Here is a 22,368-nt window from a genome sequence, read left to right on the forward strand (position 1 = left end):
GATTTTCCGAATCAGATGATGAGGGTCATTTGTTTTGAGTAAAATAGTGGGAGCATGTTTAATTAAAGGCCTAATTAAATATGTCAATGATACTTATATTTTCATTAATCCTTGTGTAGATCACCATGACAGCAAACACCTCTAACAACATCTTGCGATCAATCCTTGATAAGGAAAAATTGTCTGGGACAAATTTCCTGGATTGGCACCGAAACCTGAGGATTGTCCTCAAACATGATAAAAAGCTGTATGTCTTGGAGACACCTGTTCCTGAAGAGGAACCTCCTAGTTCTGCACCTAAGGCAGAAAGAGATGCTTATAAGAAGCATGTCGATGATGCCAATGAAACTGCTTGTCTCATGCTGGCTACCATGAACTCAGAATTGCAAAAGCAACATGAGAACATGTCAGCATTCGATATGATCGAACACTTGAAGTTGCTCTATCAAGAGCAAGCAAGGCATGAGAGGTTTGAAGTTTCAAAAGCCCTTTTCCAAAGCAAGTTAGCTGAGGGAGCCCCTGTAGGTCCCCATGTACTCAAGATGATTGGGTATGTGGAAAACCTTGAGAGATTGGGTTTTCCCCTCGAAAAGGAACTTGCAACTGATTTTATCTTGCAATCGTTGCCAGATAGTTTCAGTCAATTTGTCCTAAATTTCAATATGATTGATATGGATAAATCTCTTCCTGAACTGCTCGCCGTGTTAAGAACTGCCGAGCAGAATCTGAAGTTAAAAGGGAAGTCCATTCTGATGATCGGAAATGGAAAGAGACAGAACAAAAGGCCCACTAAGCAGAGTGAAAAGGGGAAGGGCAAGGAAGTTGCCAATCCCAAACCCACTGCTGTTTTGAAGCCTATGGAGGCATAGCAAAAGAAGGCACCTGCTTCCATTGTGGTAAGACCGGACACTGGAAGAGGAACTGCCAAAAGTACCTGGAAGATAAGAAGAATGGAGTAGAGACTTCAACTTCAGGTATTTTTGTTATTAATTTATCTACTTCTGCATCATGGGTATTAGATACTGAATGCATTTCTCACATTTGTACAAATGTGCAGGAACTAAAAAGGAGTAGAGATTTGGCAAAAGGTGAAGTCGACCTACGAGTTGGCTATGGAGCAAAGGTTGCTGCTTTAGCCGTAGGAACTTTTGTATTGACTTTACCTAGTGGTTTAATAATTCAGTTAGAGAACTGTTATTATGTACCTGCAATTAGCAGGAATATTATTTCCATTGCTTGTTTGGACAAGTTTGGTTTTTCATTTATAATAAAGAACAATTGTTGCTCAATTTATTTGAATGATATATTCTATGCTACTGCACAAATGAACAATGAACTATATGTCCTTGATCTTGAAATGCCTATTAATAACATTAATACAAGAGGGTGAAACCTAACGAGTTAAAACCAACTAGGTAAGAATATTAAAACTCTTCGATCAGATCGAAGTGGTGAGTATTTAATCCTAGAGTTTGATGACCATCTGAAAGAGTGTGGGATCCTATCCCAATTTACTCCTCCTGGCACATCCCAATGGAAGGGTGTATCTGAGAGAAGAAATCGAACCCTGTTGGACATGGTCCGATCCATGATGAGTCACACCAATCTTCCAAACTCCTTTTGAGGACATACACCATTGACATCAGCTTACACACTTAACTGTGTTCCATCCAAAAGGTTGAAAAGACACCATATGAGATATGGAGTGGTAAGAGACCACATATGTCTTACATGAAGATTTGGGGTTGCGAAGTTTATGTGAAACAACAAATTTCAACTAAGCTTGAGCCCAAATCTGACAAATGCTTATTTGTGGGGTATCCTAAAGAAACAATAGGATATTATTTCTACAATCCTCCTGAGGGCAAAGTGTTTGTCGCTTGAACTTGAGTTTTCCTAGAAAGGGATTTTATTTCCAAAGGAATCAGTGGGAGGAAAGTAGAACTTGAAGAAATTCAAGAATCACAAAGTATCGATACACCTATGGAGGAATTAGAGCAGGAAACACAAGTAGTAGTGTAAGAGCAACCTGCTCAAGTAGAACAAGACCAGCGTAGGTCAGGCAGGATACGTCACCTACCTGAGATATATGGATATCTGATCTAGGTGATGTATTACTTGTAACACCCCGATAATAATAAAATAATTATATAAATTGAGTTAATAATTTATTTATTAATTTAATTAAATAATTGGAAATTTTATTATTATTATTATTGGATTATTATTATTATTATTTGGAAAATATATAAGTTGGAAATAAGAGAAAAGAGTTCATTTTGGAAAATAAGGTTTTACGTGAAAAGCAGAAAGCGATCGTGAAAGAGGAAAAGGGCAAGAGGCAGGGCAAGAGGAAGAAGGTTGAAGAAGAGAAGAGCTTGGAGCTTGAGATTCGCCGGATTAATCAGGTAAGGGGGGTTTATCTCGATTAATGGGTATTATGGGAGAATATGTGATGGGTAGTGATAAGCCGTTAATTTGACCCTAATTGGGATTGTTGATGCTGAAGAATAATGTTGGATAAATTGTGGTTAGACTGTAATTGAATCTGTGTTTGGGTTAGTTGTGAAATTCCGAACGTATAGCTTTTTACGGGATCGGAATCGGAGGTCCGGAAGTCCTCCAACGGCGGAAAATGCGGAGAATTCTGCATTCTGCCTTGTGTTAGCGCAGGAACTGCTGTTTTGTCTGCGTTAACCGGTTAACCCAGGGTGTTAACCGGTTAACACTGTTTTGAATTGTGAAAATGTACTGTTTTGCCTGCGTTAACCGGTTAACCCAGGGCGTTAACCGGTTAACACTGTACGTTTTGCCAGAAAATATGTTTTTGCCTGCGTTAACCGGTTAACCCAGGGCGTTAACCGGTTAACACTGTTGCAGAGTGGAAAAATTGGCTTTTTAATGTTGTGTACATAATTGAGAGTTGGCCTATGTTGGCGTATGATGTAATAGGGATTACTTCCCGCTGTTTTGAGCAGTATAGGTATTAGTAGAGTGTGCTAATACTGTGATTAATTATTTGACATGATATAATGTTTTGATACATGTGTTGAGGAATGTATGATTGTATGCATAATGCTATGAATGTATCAGTTGTGTATGCATTTGTGAATAGACTGTTTTATGGCTTAGAGTGTGAGCATATGTCTATTCTTGAATTGTTGTGGATATTGCATTGCTAGGTGATTAGCATGCATATTGTGGCCTTTATGGTGGTAGCTAATTCCCGTGGTGAGGAATTAGTGATGTTAGTCATTTTGGACTGTTGTTGGTGTTTGCATGCTAGGTGAGTTAGCGTGCATAGCATGGCCCTTGGGGTGGTAGCTAATTCCCATAGTGAGGAATTAGTGATGTGAGTCACTAGGTCTCAAATGAGTGGGACTAGTGAGCTTGGTAGCCGTACCTGGATTGGTCGGTGAAGTTGAACTATATGTTCAAGAATAGTCGGTACCACATGTGTGGAGTCTCATTGCATAATGTATGTATGGCGTATAATATGAATGGATGTATTCCAATATTATACGTGTGTTTGTGTTGTTATGGAGTACGATTTGAGATTTTACTTGTGCTTTATGTTGGTGTTGAGTATGATGTTGAGCTGATGTGCTGTTACTGATTGTATGTTGCGATTAGGGTGATTAATGTGTTAAATTACTTAACATGACATTATATTCTATAATGCTTATTATATTGATTGAGAAACTCACCCTTACAACTATTTTTCAGGTAACGAGAAATGAGTTGAGTAGAAGCGAATGCTTGGAGTCTAGTGTAGTCTCCTTAGTGGGTCGTGCTCTGATAGATGTAACATCGGGATGGGATGTTTTATGTTGTTGAATGATTTACATATGAATGTTACATGTTTTACATGATTGAGGAGATCTCTATCCGCTGCGTTTTATGCCAATGTTTATGTTTTGAATTAATAAAAGAGCATGACCGTTATATTGTTGAATGGTGTGAATATTATGTGTGACACCCTTGAATGGCATAATTACTCTGAGTTGTTATATGTTTATTATTTTTAATTAAATATTTGGGGTATTTTAGAAGGGTGTTACATTAGTGGTATCAGAGCATAGTCGGTCGAGTCGAGTCGTAATTATTCTGTTTTCCCTGTACGGGATAGGTGTTGTGTAACCCTATCAGTACTTATTGTTTTAGTTTGTTTGGGTTTTCAGAATAGAGATGGCTGGAAGAGGTAGAGACGATGCTGCGATTGCTGAGGCTCTGGGTATGCTAGCTGGAGTACTTGGAGGGAATCCGAATGTTGTGGGAATGGGAGCTGCTCGTCAACTGAGTGAGTTCCAGAAGAACAACCCTCCAATGTTCAAGGGAGCATACGATCCAGATGGCGCTCAGAAGTGGTTGAAGGAGATCGAGAGAATCTTCCGAGTGACTGAGTGTGCCGATAACCAGAAGGTCAGGTTCGGTACGCATATGCTGTCAGAGGAAGCAGATGATTGGTGGGTTGCTACCCGCACTGAGTTGGAATCTGCTGGGAATGCTGAGATCACGTGGGTTGTGTTCAGAGAGAGATTCCTGAGGAAGTACTTTCCAGAGGATGTCAGAGGAAAGAAAGAGATAGAGTTCTTAGAATTGAAGCAGGGCAACCGGTCTGTTACTGAGTATGCTGCTAAGTTCACAGAGCTGTCAAAGTATTATACTCCCTATAATGAGGCTGCTGGAGAATTTTCGAAATGTGTGAAGTTTGAGAACGGGTTGCGTCCCGAGATCAAACAGGCTATTGGATATCAGCGGATCAGAGTGTTTTCTGACTTGGTTGACCGTTGCAGGATTTTTGAACAGGATTCCAAAGCCAGAGTAGAGAGCTATCAGCAAAGGGTTGATAGGAAAGGCAAGAATCAGAATGATCGTGGAAAACCGTATGCAGCTGGCAAAGGTTTCCAGAAGCAGAGTGGGATGAAGAGGCCTAGTGGGGGAGACTCTAGTGCCCCTGCTAAGTGTTACAGATGTGGTCAGGCGGGACATCGTTTCCATGAGTGTGCTAGTGTTGAGAAGAAGTGTTTCAAGTGTGGTAAAGGTGGTCATTTGGCTGCAGAGTGCCGGTTGAAGACTCTGACTTGCTTCAACTGTGGAGAGGTGGGCCATATCAGTCCACAGTGTCCTAAGCCGAAGAAAGAGAATCAGTCGGGAGGAAAAGTATTTGCTTTATCGGGTTCTGAGACTTCTGCAGATGATCGTTTGATCCGAGGTACATGTTATATTAATGGCTTTCCTCTTGTAGCTATTATTGACACCGGTGCTACTCATTCCTTTATATCTTTGGATTGTGCTGTGAAACTTAAGTTAGAGATATCTGAGATGCTTGGAAGTATGGTGATTGATACTCCTGCGAAGGGTTCAGTGACTACTACTTCAGTTTGTTTGAATTGTCCTTTGAGTATTTTTGGTAGAGATTTTGGGATAGACCTTGTGTGTCTTCCACTAGTGCAGATTGACGTTATCTTGGGTATGAACTGGTTGGTGTTTAACCGAGTTTCTATTAACTGTTTTGATAAGACTGTGATATTTCCTGAGATTGAAGAAGGAAAGAGTTTGTTTCTATCAGCCAGGCAGGTGAATGAGGAAGTAGCAGATGGGGCAGAGTTGTTTATGCTGTTAGCGACCTTGGAAGCTAAAGATAAACTGGTGATTTGTGATCTGGCTGTGGTGTGTGATTTTCCTGATGTGTTTCCTGAAGAAGTGAATGAATTGCCGCCAGAGCGTGAAGTTGAGTTCTCGATTGATTTGGTACCTGGTACTAGACCGATATCGATGGCTCCTTACCGTATGTCTGCTGTTGAGTTAGCTGAATTGAAGAGTCAGTTGGAAGATCTGTTGGACAAGAAATTTATTCGTCCGAGTGTGTCACCGTGGGGTGCACCAGTGTTGTTGGTTAAGAAGAAAGAAGGTACTATGAGGTTGTGTGTGGACTACAGGCAACTGAATAAAGTGACGATCAAGAATCGGTATCCTTTGCCGAGGATTGATGATTTGATGGATCAGTTGGTTGGTGCGAGTGTGTTCAGCAAGATAGATTTGAGATCTGGGTATCATCAGATACGTGTGAAAACTGAGGATATTCAGAAGACTGCTTTCAGAACAAGGTATGGACATTATGAGTATTCTGTAATGCCTTTTGGTGTGACTAATGCGCCTGGAGTATTCATGGAGTATATGAATAGGATTTTCCATCCGTACCTAGACCAGTTTGTTGTGGTGTTTATTGATGACATTTTGGTGTATTCGAAATCTGAAGAAGAGCATGCTGAGCATTTGAGAGTGGTTTTAGAAGTTCTACGAGGAAAGAAGTTATTTGCTAAACTCTCTAAATGTGAATTTTGGTTAGAAGAGGTTAGTTTTCTTGGTCATGTGATTTCAAGAGGCGGTGTTGCTGTTGATCCTTCTAAGATAGAAGCGGTATCTAAGTGGGAAGCTCCGAAGTCAGTTTCTGAGATAAGGAGTTTTCTTGGACTTGCAGGTTATTATAGAAAGTTCATTGAGGGATTTTCTAAGTTGGCGTTACCGTTGACGATGTTGACCAGAAAGGGGCAAGCATTTGTTTGGGACTCAAAATGTGAAGAAGGTTTCCAAGAGTTAAAGAGGAGGTTGACTACTGCTCCTATTCTGATATTACCGAGTTCGTCGGAACCATTTGAGGTTTACTGTGATGCTTCATTGTTGGGCTTGGGTGGTGTGTTGATGCAGAATAAGAAGGTTATAGCTTATGCTTCGAGACAGCTGAGGGTTCATGAAAGGAACTATCCGACACATGATTTAGAGTTGGCAGCTGTGGTATTTGTTCTGAAGTTGTGGAGGCATTATTTGTACGGGTCAAGATTTGAAGTTTTCAGTGACCATAAAAGTTTAAAGTATTTGTTTGATCAGAAAGAACTGAATATGAGACAGAGGAGATGGTTAGAATTTCTGAAAGATTATGACTTTGGTTTGAATTACCATCCGGGTAAAGCAAATGTAGTGGCTGATGCGCTGAGTCGGAAATCATTACATATGTCTATGTTAATGGTTAGGGAATTGGATTTAATTGAGCAGTTTAGAGATTTGAGTTTGGTGTGTGAGAGTACTCACAATAGTGTTAAATTGGGAATGTTGAAGTTAACAAGTGGTATTCTGGATGAGATCAGAGAGGGTCAGAAATCCGATGTGTTTTTGGTTGATAAGTTGACTTTAGTGAATCAAGGCCAAGGTGGTGAATTCAGAGTTGATGAAAATGGTGTTTTGAAATTTGGTAATCGGGTGTGTATTCCGGATGTTACCGAACTTAAGAAGAGTATTCTGGAGGAAGGACATCGTAGTGGCTTGAGTATTCATCCTGGAGCTACGAAGATGTATCATGATTTGAAAAAGTTGTTTTGGTGGCCGGGAATGAAGAAAGAAATTGCGAGTTTTGTTTATTCCTGTTTGACTTGTCAGAAGTCAAAGATTGAACATCAGAAGCCGTCTGGGCTAATGCAACCGTTGGCTATTCCAGAGTGGAAGTGGGATAGTATCAGTATGGATTTTGTTTCTGGTTTGCCGAGGACAAATAAGAATTTTGAAGCCATTTGGGTGATTGTTGACAGGTTGACAAAATCGGCTCATTTCATTCCGATCAGAATGGATTATCCGTTAGAGAGATTAGCCGAGTTGTATATTGAGAAGATTGTAAGTTTGCATGGTATTCCGTCTAGTATTGTTTCGGACAGAGATCCTAGATTTACATCGAAGTTCTGGGAAGGTTTGCAGAGGGATTTGGGAACTAAGCTGAGATTGAGTTCTGCATATCATCCGCAGACTGATGGTCAGACTGAGAGGACGATTCAGTCACTAGAGGATCTTTTGAGGGCTTGTGTTTTGGAAAAAAGAGGTGCTTGGGATTGTTATTTGCCTTTGATTGAGTTTACCTACAACAATAGTTTTCATTCGAGCATTGGTATGGCACCGTTTGAAGCTTTGTATGGTAGGAGATGTCGGACACCGTTATGTTGGTATGAGTCCGGTGAGAGTGCCGTGGTTGGACCGGAGATTGTTCAACAGACTACGGAAAAGATTAAGATGATTCAGGAGAAGATGAGAATTGCTCAGAGTCGTCAGAAGAGTTATCATGATAAGAGGAGGAAGTCACTTGAGTTCCAGGAGGGAGATCATGTGTTTCTTCGTGTTACTCCGATAACTGGTGTTGGTCGAGCTTTGAAGTCGAAGAAGTTGACACCTCGATTTATTGGTCCTTATCAGATTTTGGAGAGGATAGGGGAGGTAGCCTATCGTGTCGCTTTACCGCCGTCGCTTGCAAATTTGCATGAGGTTTTTCATGTGTCTCAGTTGAGGAGGTACATTCATGATCCGTCGCATGTAGTCCAAGTAGATGATGTACAGGTGAGAGATAACCTGACTGTTGAAACATCACCTATGAGGATCGAGGATCGAGAGTTGAAGCAGTTGCGGGGTAAAGAGATTGCCTTGGTGAAGGTAGCTTGGGGAGGACCAGCAGGTGGCAATGTGACTTGGGAACTTGAGAGTAAGATGAAGGAGTCTTATCCAGAGTTGTTCACTTGAGGTATGTTTTCGAGGACGAAAACTCTTTTAGTGGGGGAGAGTTGTAACACCCCGATAATAATAAAATAATTATTTAAATTGAGTTAATAATTTATTTATTAATTTAATTAAATAATTGGAAATTTTATTATTATTATTATTGGATTATTATTATTATTATTTGGAAAATATATAAGTTGGAAATAAGAGAAAAGAGTTCATTTTGGAAAATAAGGTTTTACGTGAAAAGCAGAAAGCGATCGTGAAAGAGGAAAAGGGCAAGAGGCAGGGCAAGAGGAAGAAGGTTGAAGAAGAGAAGAGCTTGGAGCTTGAGATTCGCCGGATTAATCAGGTAAGGGGGGTTTATCTCGATTAATGGGTATTATGGGAGAATATGTGATGGGTAGTGATAAGCCGTTAATTTGACCCTAATTGGGATTGTTGATGCTGAAGAATAATGTTGGATAAATTGTGGTTAGACTGTAATTGAATCTGTGTTTGGGTTAGTTGTGAAATTCCGAACGTATAGCTTTTTACGGGATCGGAATCGGAGGTCCGGAAGTCCTCCAACGGCGGAAAATGCGGAGAATTCTGCATTCTGCCTTGTGTTAGCGCAGGAACTGCTGTTTTGTCTGCGTTAACCGGTTAACCCAGGGTGTTAACCGGTTAACACTGTTTTGAATTGTGAAAATGTACTGTTTTGCCTGCGTTAACCGGTTAACCCAGGGCGTTAACCGGTTAACACTGTACGTTTTGCCAGAAAATATGTTTTTGCCTGCGTTAACCGGTTAACCCAGGGCGTTAACCGGTTAACACTGTTGCAGAGTGGAAAAATTGGCTTTTTAATGTTGTGTACATAATTGAGAGTTGGCCTATGTTGGCGTATGATGTAATAGGGATTACTTCCCGCTGTTTTGAGCAGTATAGGTATTAGTAGAGTGTGCTAATACTGTGATTAATTATTTGACATGATATAATGTTTTGATACATGTGTTGAGGAATGTATGATTGTATGCATAATGCTATGAATGTATCAGTTGTGTATGCATTTGTGAATAGACTGTTTTATGGCTTAGAGTGTGAGCATATGTCTATTCTTGAATTGTTGTGGATATTGCATTGCTAGGTGATTAGCATGCATATTGTGGCCTTTATGGTGGTAGCTAATTCCCGTGGTGAGGAATTAGTGATGTTAGTCATTTTGGATTGTTGTTGGTGTTTGCATGCTAGGTGAGTTAGCGTGCATAGCATGGCCCTTGGGGTGGTAGCTAATTCCCATAGTGAGGAATTAGTGATGTGAGTCACTAGGTCTCAAATGAGTGGGACTAGTGAGCTTGGTAGCCGTACCTGGATTGGTCGGTGAAGTTGAACTATATGTTCAAGAATAGTCGGTACCGCATGTGTGGAGTCTCATTGCATAATGTATGTATGGCGTATAATATGAATGGATGTATTCCAATATTATACGTGTGTTTGTGTTGTTATGGAGTACGATTTGAGATTTTACTTGTGCTTTATGTTGGTGTTGAGTATGATGTTGAGCTGATGTGCTGTTACTGATTGTATGTTGCGATTAGGGTGATTAATGTGTTAAATTACTTAACATGACATTATATTCTATAATGCTTATTATATTGATTGAGAAACTCACCCTTACAACTATTTTTCAGGTAACGAGAAATGAGTTGAGTAGAAGCGAATGCTTGGAGTCTAGTGTAGTCTCCTTAGTGGGTCGTGCTCTGATAGATGTAACATCGGGATGGGATGTTTTATGTTGTTGAATGATTTACATATGAATGTTACATGTTTTACATGATTGAGGAGATCTCTATCCGCTGCGTTTTATGCCAATGTTTATGTTTTGAATTAATAAAAGAGCATGACCGTTATATTGTTGAATGGTGTGAATATTATGTGTGACACCCTTGAATGGCATAATTACTCTGAGTTGTTATATGTTTATTATTTTTAATTAAATATTTGGGGTATTTTAGAAGGGTGTTACATTACTCATGGATCAAGATGAGCCTGTGACCTACTAATGGAATCTTCGTTTTGATGAAACAATTAAACTGTATGGATTCATCAAGAACGAAGATGAGCCTTGTGTCTACAAGAAGGTTAGTGGGAGCATGATCGTATTCCTGGTATTATATGTAGGTGGCATATTACTCATTGGAATCGATATCCCTACCCTGCAACAAGTAAAGTCTTGGTTGGGGAAATGCTTTTCTATGAAGGACCTAGGTGAAGCAGCCTATATATTAGGAATCAGAATCTATAGAGATAGATCACAAAACTGCTTGGCCTAAGTCAGAGTACATACATAGACAAAGTGCTGAGACGCTTAATATGAATGATTCCAATCTGGTTATGTGTTTTGCTTAAATGGTGGCACTGTGAGCTTGAAAAGTTCAACGCCAGATGCAGTTGCTGATTCTACAACTGAGGCCGAGTATATCGCTGCCTTAAGTGCAGCAAAGGAAGTTGTTTGGATCAATAAACTTGGCATAGTCCCTAGCATTTTGGATCCCATTGGTCTCTATTATGATAATAATGGTGTTATCGCACAAGCTAAGGAGCCTAGATCTCACCAACGATCCAAACACATACTTAGGCGTTGTGCGAAAATATGTAAAGTACCTACACTTGACAATATAGCTGACCCACTGACAAAGCCTCTTGCGCAGCAGAAGCATGATGGCCATACTAGATCAATGGACATACGGGGTATGCCTGATTGGCTCTAGTGCTAGTGGGAGATTGTTGGTGTAAGCCCTAGAGGCCAATACTTTTGGTACTTGTATCGAATAATAAAAAGGCATTTTCTTTATTATGGTTGATTAATAAAGTCCCTAGAATAGATAGTCCGTTTAATGTATTAAGTGTGACTTAATCATGAGAACACATTAAACATAAGGGCACTATTCTTAAAGTATCCGTAGTCGAGCTTTAATGTGAAGTGGGATAACATTAAAGCATTAAGACTATTATGTTTGTAGACTGATGATCACATCTCATGGATCATGGATAAAGAGTTATCAAGTCTTAAACATAGGTATGAATATTAGGAGTAATATTTGTACTGGATTGACCCGCTATGAGAATACTATATAGAAAGTTATGCAAAGTGTCATAAGTTATTCTCATGGTGATAATAGTGTATACCACTCTTCGACCTGAAACCACTATGGATCCTTGATGTAGAGTCGAGGGCTTTATTTCTGATCCAACGTTGTCCGTAACTGGATAACCATAAAGACAGTTGATGGGTACTCCATGAAGCATGTTGAGGGACATGAGTGTCCTAGATGGAATTTGCCAATCCTGCGTAACAGGATAAATGTCTATGGGCCCAATATTGAACTGGACAAGGGTGACACGGTTTATACCTCGTGTTCAATATAGACATAAGGGCAAAGGGGTAATTATACACATAATTATTATCATAGGAGGTTTTGTCAGATCACATGACATTTTCGTGACTTGGGTAGCAGTGATGTGTTGCTAGATACCGCTCACTGTTTATTATGTTAAATGCGTGATTTAATATAATTGCCAACGTCGCGAAAACCTATAGGGTCACACACAAAGGACGAATTGATGAGAAATAGAGTAACTAAGGAACACCGTAAGGTACGGTGCACTTAAGTGGAAACGAAATATGGTAAGGTACCAAATACTTAAGTGATTTTGACATATTATGAGATATGGGCAAAATACACTTAAGTGGGCTTTTTAGCTTGAAGCTCACACAAGTGGTTCTATAAATAGAACCCCTTGGGTAAAAGCACTCCACTTCACTCAGACAGAAATTCAAGTAGAGACTTGGAATTTTGTTTCCCTCTTTCTCTCACTCAAAGCCTTCATTCATAACAGCTAGCACTACGATTGAAGGAATCCGTTCGTGTGGACTGAGTAGAGACGTTGTCATCGTTCAACGTTCGTGATCGCCCCGTGGATCTGTATCAAAGGTTTTGATCATTATCAGAGATCTGCACCAAAGGTTTGAATCGCCACAAGAGGTAACGATTCTATCACTGATCATACCCATTCGTAAGGATCACTAAATGGAGAATTTTTTAAATTCCGCTGCGCCTTGGATGGCAATTCTCCTTCAGAAATATCAAGGAAGCCTTGACTGATGAGTTCTGGATCAATGCAATGCAAGAGGAGTTAGGCCAATTCAAGAGGAATGAAGTATGGGAATTGGTTCCTAGACCTGAAGGAGTAAATGTCATAGGAACAAAGTGGGTATATAAGAATAAATCTGATGAACAAGGGGTTGTTACTAAAAACAAAGCTAGATTAATAGCTCAAGGATATACTCAAGTTGAAGGAGTAGACTTTGATGAAACATTTGCTCCTGTAGCTCGCCTTGAGTCCATTAGATTATTGCTTGGAGTTGCATGCATTCTAAAATTCAAGCTGTTTCAAATGGATGTAAAAAGTGCCTTCCTGAATGGCTACTTAAATGAAGAAGTATATGTTGAACAACCTAAAGGATTCACAAATCCAAATCTTCCACAACATGTGTACAGATTAAAGAAAGCCCTCTATGGGTTGAAGCAAGCTCCCAGTGCTTGGTATGAGAGACTCACAGTGTTCCTCACTGACAATGGATACAAAAAGGGAGGTATTGACAAAACTCTGTTTGTGAAGAATGAAGGAGGAAAGCTCATGGTGGCACAAATATATGTAGATGACATTGTTTTTGGTGGGATGTCAGAACAGATGGTTGAACATTTTGTTAGACAAATGCGATATGAGTTTGAGATGAGCCTTGTTGGAGAACTGACCTACTTTCTTGGGCTACAAGTCAAACAGATGGAAGACTCTATCTTTCTATCTCAAAGCAAGTATGCCAAGAACATTGTGAAGAAGTTTGGAATGGAAAATGCAAGCCATAAAAGGACACCTGCTCCTACTCATGTGAAAATCTCCAAAGACGAAAATGGTGTTAGTGTAGATCAGAGTCTATACAGAAGCATGATAGGAAGTCTGCTATATCTCACAGCAAGCAGACTTGACATTGCATTTGCTGTAGGTGTTTGTGCTAGGTATCAAGCTGAACCAAAAGTCAGTCACATAAACCAAGTGAAGAGAATACTGAAATATGTCAATGGCACCAGTGACTATGGGATGTTGTATACTCATGGATCTGGATCCATGTTGACTAGTTACTGTGATGCTGACTGGGCTGGAAGTGCTGATGATAGGAAAAGCACATCTGGGGGATGCTTCTTTTTGGGGAACAATCTGATTTCATGGTTTAGCAAGAAACAAAACTGTGTATCTCTATCCACTGCTGAAGCTGAATACATAGCAGCTGGGAGTAGTTGTTCTCAACTGGTCTGGATGAAGCAGATGTTGTCTGAATATAATTTCACACAAGAAGTCATGACATTATACTGTGATAACCTGAGTGCCATAAATATTTCCAAAAATCCTATTCAACATAGCAGGACAAAGCACATTGACATTCGTCATCACTTCATCAGAGAACTCGTAGAAGAGAAGATCATAACTCTGGAGCATGTTACTACTGAAAAGCAATTAGCAGACATTTTCACTAAAGCTTTGGATGCCAATCAATTTGAATGTTTAAGGGGGAAGTTGGGGATCTGTGTTCATGAGAACCTATAGCAAGTAAAGGAGTTTGTGGTTTTCCCAGAGGATATTTCTGACTGGGTAAACTGTGCTGTGGCAAGGACTAGACTGTGTGGATGGAAGCTATTCTGATGCTGATGTTTGAAAGATTGAAGTTTTATTTTGAAAAAAAAAGGTCACCTTTGGTCAATTTTGACTAAAAAGGGGGAGAAGTGGATATATGGAAGCTGTTGTGGAAGTTGTGATATGTATGTGCTGGACAACTATTATTAGTGCACAAGAGGTGTTAAAACAGAATGTTATTCTGTTTACAGATGTCAAAGAGGATGTCTGATATAGTGCACATGTGTTGTTGTTAAAGCAGATGTCAGAATGACATTTTGGCTGGTACAGGTGCTGGAGTTACAGTAGCTGTTATGTTCATGAAGATTGTTTGTTGTGTGCACAGATTTAGGGGGAGAAGGAGTACCCTTGTGCATTTGTGTGTCTTACTAGTTGCATCCATAACTAGTAATTCTGTTTGTTGCACAGATTTAGGGGGAGGAGAAGTACCCTTGTGCATGTGTGTATTACTAGTAGCCATAGCTAGTAATTGTTTTTGCTTCTGCTGCTGATTAAACTACTATTAAGTTGTTTAACTGCTGATAGTTTACCTTGTGAACAAAAAGGACAGATATATGTTTTAGCCAAAATTTGCCAAAGGGGGAGTTTGTTGATTCTAAGTGTTGGCAACAATTTTGGTAAAAAAAAGAATGTTCACAAGATGTTATGTGTGATGTCTTAACATGAGATATCCTATGTACCTGTTGGAGTTCAAGAACATGTTCATGCAGGATTGTTTCAGAATGCCACATACAATGACAAGGCTTCTGATATTGGATGTACCTGCTGGAGCTTAAATGAAAGACATGTTCATGCAGGATTGTTTCAGATGACATACACAAGGTCATGGCATCTGATATGGCTGTACCTGCTGGAAGTTATAAAAGGAATTACTGGATTATGCAGGATTTTTCCAGGATGTCAGACCCGATGTCATGACATCCTGTACACAGAACATTCAGTATGAATGTCTGGTGTTCTGTGATTGCACAATTAATGGCAATCTTTGTATGATTGAAGATATGATTAGCTGGCGCATTCAATCATGGATTACAACCAGATTTACTTATTTTCCAAGGAGATCTAACCAGCTGTTATAAAAAGATTTGATTGGAAAATAGATTTAGGGTTTTCAAGATGTCCAAGCCCAGCTGAAAGCTTCTATAAAAAGGGACTTAGAAAACCTGTTTGAACACACAACCAATACTGAGCAAAATATAGAGAGAGAGCTAGGGTTTGTGTCTGTTTAGTCGTGAGACTTGTAGGTCATTCAAGTCATCCATTGATGATTGAATTGGACTGATTTATGGTTGTAATTTGTCACTCTAAAGCTGTTAAGCAAGAGTGTGGGTCTTCTTGATCAAAGCTGTGAAGCAAGATCAAGAGTGTGTCTTCTTGATTGAAACTGTGAAGTAAAATCAAGAGTGTGTAATTGAAAAGTATTTTCTTTTCACAAGGGATTGTTGTTTAAAATCACTGGTGTGTGATTGTAGGGAAGTGAGTGGGTTCTCATATCTAAGAGTGCTTAAGTAGAAATTGCACGGGTAGAGATTAGGTGAGAAAGACTGTAACTTGTTGAAGTGTACGGAGAGTCTTTGAACTAATTCTATTTTAGTGAATTCCCTTCCTGGCTTGGTAGCCCCAAGACGTAGGTGAGTTGCACCGAACTGGGTTAACAATTGCTTGTGTTATTTGCTTTACCATTATGTATTTTTTATCCATTGTGTGTTAACAGATATTAGTGTCGTGACGTTACCTTCGACATCTTATATCTGATACCAGAATTTCAGCCCCGATGTCTAAGCTCTCTACTCCATAACCATCTAAGAACCTGCTCAAACAGGAGCCAAATCTCATTCTGCGGCGGACTTCGCATTATGAATGAGGGACAACAACCCGCCGACACCCTCCCTATCCAGAACTCGGACTTCAATCTCGGCATCGGCGGTGTCGGGGGAACTATGATCTCGGGGATTCACTTCCCGTGTTCGAGCATGGAAACGGGAACACTTGTGTCGAAAAAAGGGAGAAAAAGTTGGAAGGAACTCGGGTCCCCAATTCGTCTTCGTAACCCAATCTTGAAGCGATGATTTATGCGAATAACAGAATGAATGAATAGCGAAGACCTATCGTGTATTGCGTTTTTGTCGATGACGAAGACGACGCTTTCAGATGCGCGTATTGCTTCGATTTCTCAGGTACTCTTCGATCCCCTCATTTTTTCTCTTTCTGTGTAGTTTCTCTTCTTCTTCTACTTCTGAGTTTTTCTTTTTCTTGGTGTTGCTGTTGTCGTTGTGGGGTTTGTTTCGGCGAATGTTGAGATGACAAGTCAAAGGAGTCTTGCCGGTACCGTCAAAGGGTTGTTAGTAGGGTGAGGAGGAGTTATGCTGGCTGGGGTTGTTGGTTATGATGGAGGACTCAGTTAGGTGTGATGGAGGATGAAGGAGCGAGTTTTAGTTGAAGAAGAAGTGGTGGAGGATGGTTCTTTGTTGAAGGAGATGATGGAAGTTACGGTTGGAGACGTTGAAGTGTTGAAGATGGAGAAGTATGGTTGAAGGTTGATGAAGGGTTCTGTTAACTGTGATGGAGAGTGAAGTCGTTAGGGTGAGCTTTGGGTTGTGATGGAGATGGAAGAAGAAGCCCCTCTGGTGAAGAATCAGTTCTCAATTATATGGAGGTTGTTGAAGTTGTTAGGAATTAGTTAGATTCAATGACAGTAGGCGACAGTTGGAATTGATTAGGCGATTAGGACGATTAAGAAATTTGAAGTTTGAAATTGTTGAGTTGGTTATCGTGAAGCTCCATTTTGAATGAGTTCCTTTAAGAAGGAACTTGTTGAATTTTTAATGAAGGTTCCTTGAGAGCAAGGTTTTATTTTGTTGTTAACTCCTATTTTGCTAGGAGATTGTGTTAGCATCTGTTAATTCAGTTTTTATGCAGGTTTTTCAAGATGATGGTTGAGTGATTTAGTTTGAAGTCAGTTCTGTTATGCCGGTTTTTTCAGTTTTTTATGGGTTACGTAAGGTTATGTGTGGGAACTTTGGACGTTGCAGTTCACATTTTTGTCAGCAAAGGTTATGATCATTGGAGTTCCTTTATTAGCATGACAAGGTTTAGAAGAAGACTATGTCCATGCTATCACCCCATCACTCCCGGCACTGAACAGGGACAACCGATTCAAAGTGCCGCAAATTTGGATTTTCACGTTGTGCAAGTCGGCTTCATTTGGTTTGGATGATGGTGTTGTAGCCGTTTTATGTTGTTGTTGTTGCTTTTGGCTTGGATGGTAGCGGCTTATGTAAGCTACAGCTTGTAGTAACTTTTACTTTTACTACTTTTCCTGCAACATCATGTCCTGTTGTACAGTCAAAATGTATTTTAAAACTAGATATAATATGTGGAGATGGAATTTGGGTTTATGGATGAGATTGTTTTGGTAACATGATGGTTTATGGTTTTAATAATTGGATTTTGGTCATGGATTAATGGTTAATTGGATTAAAATGGGTATGGATATTGGGCTTAAAAAATGGATTTTTGGTTTTAAATGGATAAATTGGAATATGGTTTTGGATAATATGAATGGATATATGATATGGATAATTGGTTTTATGGTAATAGAAGTTGGGTATGGATTGGATAAGTGGATCAAAGATTGGATGTTGAAAATGAAATGGTTATTGGATTGGATTTGAAATGGGTTGAAATGTGATTATGAATGGGTTTAAAAATATGATGATTAGAAATGGACTAAAAATATGAAAATGATTAAGAAATGGTTTTTGGTTAGAAGGTTGACTTTGGTCAACTGGTTGACCAAAAAGTCAATAGTTGACCAAAAGTCAACTTAGTTAAAAATGTTTATTTTTGGATGAAATGATAGGTAATGACTTGTATGGAATGGACTTGGCTAATGACTCAATGAAAATTGATTTGGCTGAACAACACAGTGCCTTTAAATCGGTTGAAGTATGCCATGAAACTAGACTTGAAATCCAACGAGGCAAAATCAACCAAATGATTACTTAACTAAGCGGTGGGTTGTAACACCTTGAACGAATATCCCTTAATCAAAGCATGAAGATCAAGAACAAGTGAAACTCTGATGAATTGTTGAACAAGCCAATGAAACTCCATGAATGACCAGATGGATCTCAACCTTGTAGGCCCCATACTCAATGCCACATGTGATAACACCCTTGAACCCATGATTTTATGTTTTTTTCAAATGCAAGTGGAATGCGTTATGATACAATGGATATGTGGATGAGATGAATGCTCGTCAGGAGATACAGATGCTTAGGGTCAGTGACCTAGATGAACTTGTGAATGGTAGGGTGAATTTTGGGGTATGACAGAGAGGAACTACTTCAGCAACTCAGGGATAAGAATGATGTGATAGAATTTCTGGAGCATCAGGTTATTGATGAGACCGATGATGTGGTTACTTCTCTTCTTCCTCAGTCATCCAAGTTTTGGAAGAGGAAGTATGATCGACTCGCCAAGGAGAAGGGTGATATGGAAGCAACTTATGAGAGAGAGGTGAAGAGGCTTCGTGCAACTTATCTTCCGATCTTGAGAGCTTTGGACGATTGCTTCTAGGGCTCCATAGGATGTTTATTCTCCTTTCCTCTTGTATTGTATTTGGTTACCAAAACTGTATTACTTCTTTGGTGTAAATTTTTTTTCCAAATATTATTTCTATGAGTATTCCCTATATGTCTTAAAAGATTAATATTTTCAAATACTTGCAAATAGATCTCTATAAAGTTCCTCAAATAAAAAAACAAATCATATGCACAAACATTGCATGCATCATATGCATAAGCAGGTTTTGTTCAGCTCAGTGGTCTAACTCTTTGCTCTTCATTTATTTTGAAGACAAGCTGACACATCGGTATAACACAAGAGCTAATCTTCCAAGGATCATGGAGCACTTAGAGCAAGAGAACCGAGAACTGAAAGACGAGATTTCTAGGTTGACTGCCATGATGGAGTCAGTGCTGGCTGGTCAGAGCCAATCGTCGCCAACTCCTGCAACTCCTCCCGCGAGGACAGTCATTTCAGAGGTAGCATCTTCTACAGTGCCTGCTGCAACAACCCATTTTGCGCCTACTATGCCAGCCGGGTTCCCCTGGGGAATGCGCGCCAACTTTGTGCCTGAGGGTTTTGCTCCAACTCTCGCTTCTCTGCTGGCATCTAGCTCGGTCCTTTCTCTGCCACCTCCCGTTGTGCACACTTTACCAAGAGTTGAAGACACCATCTATCATTCCGAGCCATCTGAGGGCCCAGACGTATATGAAAATATGGATGAAATGAAAGACCAATTCCTTGAGCTGCGCAACTGTAGCACCTCAAATTTGCACCCTCCTTGTGTACATACTTTTTCATGATTAGGTCATTAACATAACATAGTTCATTGCATAACATTGCATAGCCATTTGCCCAAGTGCAGGCTCAGCTGACAAATTAGGTCAAACTGGTCAAGAGATCAGGTCAATCAAGCAAGCATGTGCCATTTCCATTGAGACAAGGCCCTAGGGTGGATTTATCAAGTTCATGTGATTATGTGATCATTGTGAAGTGGATTGACCAAAGATTGGATGCTCAGAGGTCTTCAGTCAAGCTAAATTTCAGCTGAAACCATAGAAAGTCAACTGTGGTCAACTGTGCCTGATTTTATGGATTGGAAGGTGGGAGATGGTTTGAAGGGCTTCATTCATGTCCCTATAAGTCTCATTTGACATATCAAAGACCAAGGTTAAAGAAAATAAAGTCAGACAAGAAGTTTCCTAAAATGGCAGGTGACCTGTAATTTCAACTGCCCAAAATGGAATGTTTTTCTCCCCAAAATTACATGTCCAAGAATGCTTCAAATCAAATTTTTCCCAACATGAAAGTTGAAGATCTTGCTCTCACCTTTCCAAAAAGTCCAAGAACTTGAAATTCCCATGTGTGGTTGGCAAATTATGGCCCAATCATTTTCAGAAAATGCCTAAATTCAAAGTGCCATAACTTTCACATGGAAAGGTCAATTTGGCTGATTTTTCTTGGAGCAAACCACATTTCATATGAACTTTCATGATGTATAATTACATTTCATCAAAAATCATCATAGAAAAAAGGTCATTTTTGAAGTGGACCATTTAAGAATTGGTGGGAAAAAAGTCCAAATTTCAAAATACAAGGAATTTTCACATGGGACCAATTCCAATAGCTTCCAAATGCATTTTATGATTTGCTCAAAGTGAAAAACTACTGTTCCATTGGTTCAAGGTGCATAAGGGCAAAAAGGCCAATTTCCATAAACAAGCTCATTCACTAATCATCCGATTTTGCTTAATCATGATTAAAGGGTGGATTAACATGAAGTATAAAAGGTTAATTCTAATAGAATTGAAAGGGGGGAATAACCATTTTTCAGATCAAATCACAAAAACTCACAAAATTCTCTCACTTTTCTCCATTTTTCACAAAAACTCTTTTTCATCAATTCATCAAGAATTCACCAATTTCTTTGCTAGTGCTTTGTCGAATCATCATTTGCAGGTATTTTTGGAGTTCTGTTGAAGCAATTGAGGGAGAAAACCGTGCCAATTCTCACTGTGCAACCTTGAGTTCATCAATGGCAGTTGCAAGTTTCCACTGATTCGTGCATCGTTGAGCTGAATAATCATCACTATTCACCTCCTACATCAATATCCACCATCTGTTTTCACGATTCAAGGCAAAAAACGCCACGGATTCAAGCACTGCTCATCAAGAAGGTTGGAATTCAAACTCTTTAATTCATGCAATTGCCATGTGGTTTAGATAGATCCTTTGACATAGAGTAGATTGCTGCTTGAATCGTGCAATTCCATCCATTATTCATCGAGATATTGTGATTTAAAGATTGTATGCCAAAACTTTTCTTGAGTGGATCTTTGTGTACGTTAACTTCTGGACATTTTCGTGACCATATCCATGATCTACGCTGAGAGACGGAGAGAACCATATATGGCATGTATATTTTTGTTAAGATTTGGTCATGATGATGATTTCCAGCCAAGAACAATGATGAAGCTTCAAATTTCTGGAAAATCGCGTGTTCAATCCGTTTCTATGCGTTGCCATTTGAAAAACCTGTTTCCCGCTGGATTTGGACCAATCACACGCCGCCACCACATTAAATTTAACTGCGCGTTTTGATCCTGGCGCATGGTAATTACAAAATTGCCACTGCGTGTTAATTTAATCCATTTAAAACTTAAATAAATATTTCATAATTTGATCAAACTTATAAAATTCATAATTAAATCATCCTTAATCCAAATTAGGTGGGATTTTTTTTGTTGGATTCAGAATTTCCTCTAGTTTTTTTTAGGCATAGTAACTCAAGTTGTGCCTGGTGATTTTTTGGATTTGCCTAGTGATCTTGATCATGTATGCTATATATGTATGTTTTACCATTTTCTTCATGAAATAATCATGCATTATCCAAATTGAATGAAATTCCACATGCTTGTTCTTGACTCATGCCTGGTGATTTTGATGTATGGTTTGTAGTTTTTGGATCCCTGGTTTGGTAGATATGATATAATCTTTTTGAGTATGACAATATGTGTCACACTATGCTATGCTGTGTTCGTGGTTTAATTTTCCATGCTTTCACTAGGCCTATGGCTCTGATTTTTTGCATGAGATACCTTTTATATGTCTAGTTTCACCATGAATTTTTGTGGATATAATTGATCCATTTCCCATTTGATTGGGATTTTTGATTTCTGTTTAGCATTTTTAGGGTTTTGCTTAAGTAGCAATCTTCCACATCTTGTGAAATGCTCATTTCTTACCATATGAATGTGAAATTTGGTGGAGTGTTTCTTAACATGTTTAGCTTCAATTTGGCTTTGGTCCCATTCATTTCTCATGTGTTCCCACTGTTTTACAATTGGTTGAAGTTGACACTTGGTTTGTGACCTAGTTTAGGTTGATTTTTGCATGCCATGACATGTTGAATTTAATTTCCCTACTTCCACTTGTCCAAATGCTATGAAACTTGATAGGTAGCTCATTGAATATATTCTGTTTAGACTTGAATATTTATGGAATTTATTGAGCTGTTTTCGTATTTGT

The sequence above is a fragment of the Lathyrus oleraceus genome, chromosome 6, assembly GCF_024323335.1.
Source record: "Lathyrus oleraceus cultivar Zhongwan6 chromosome 6, CAAS_Psat_ZW6_1.0, whole genome shotgun sequence".
Lineage (NCBI taxonomy): Eukaryota > Viridiplantae > Streptophyta > Magnoliopsida > Fabales > Fabaceae > Lathyrus > Lathyrus oleraceus.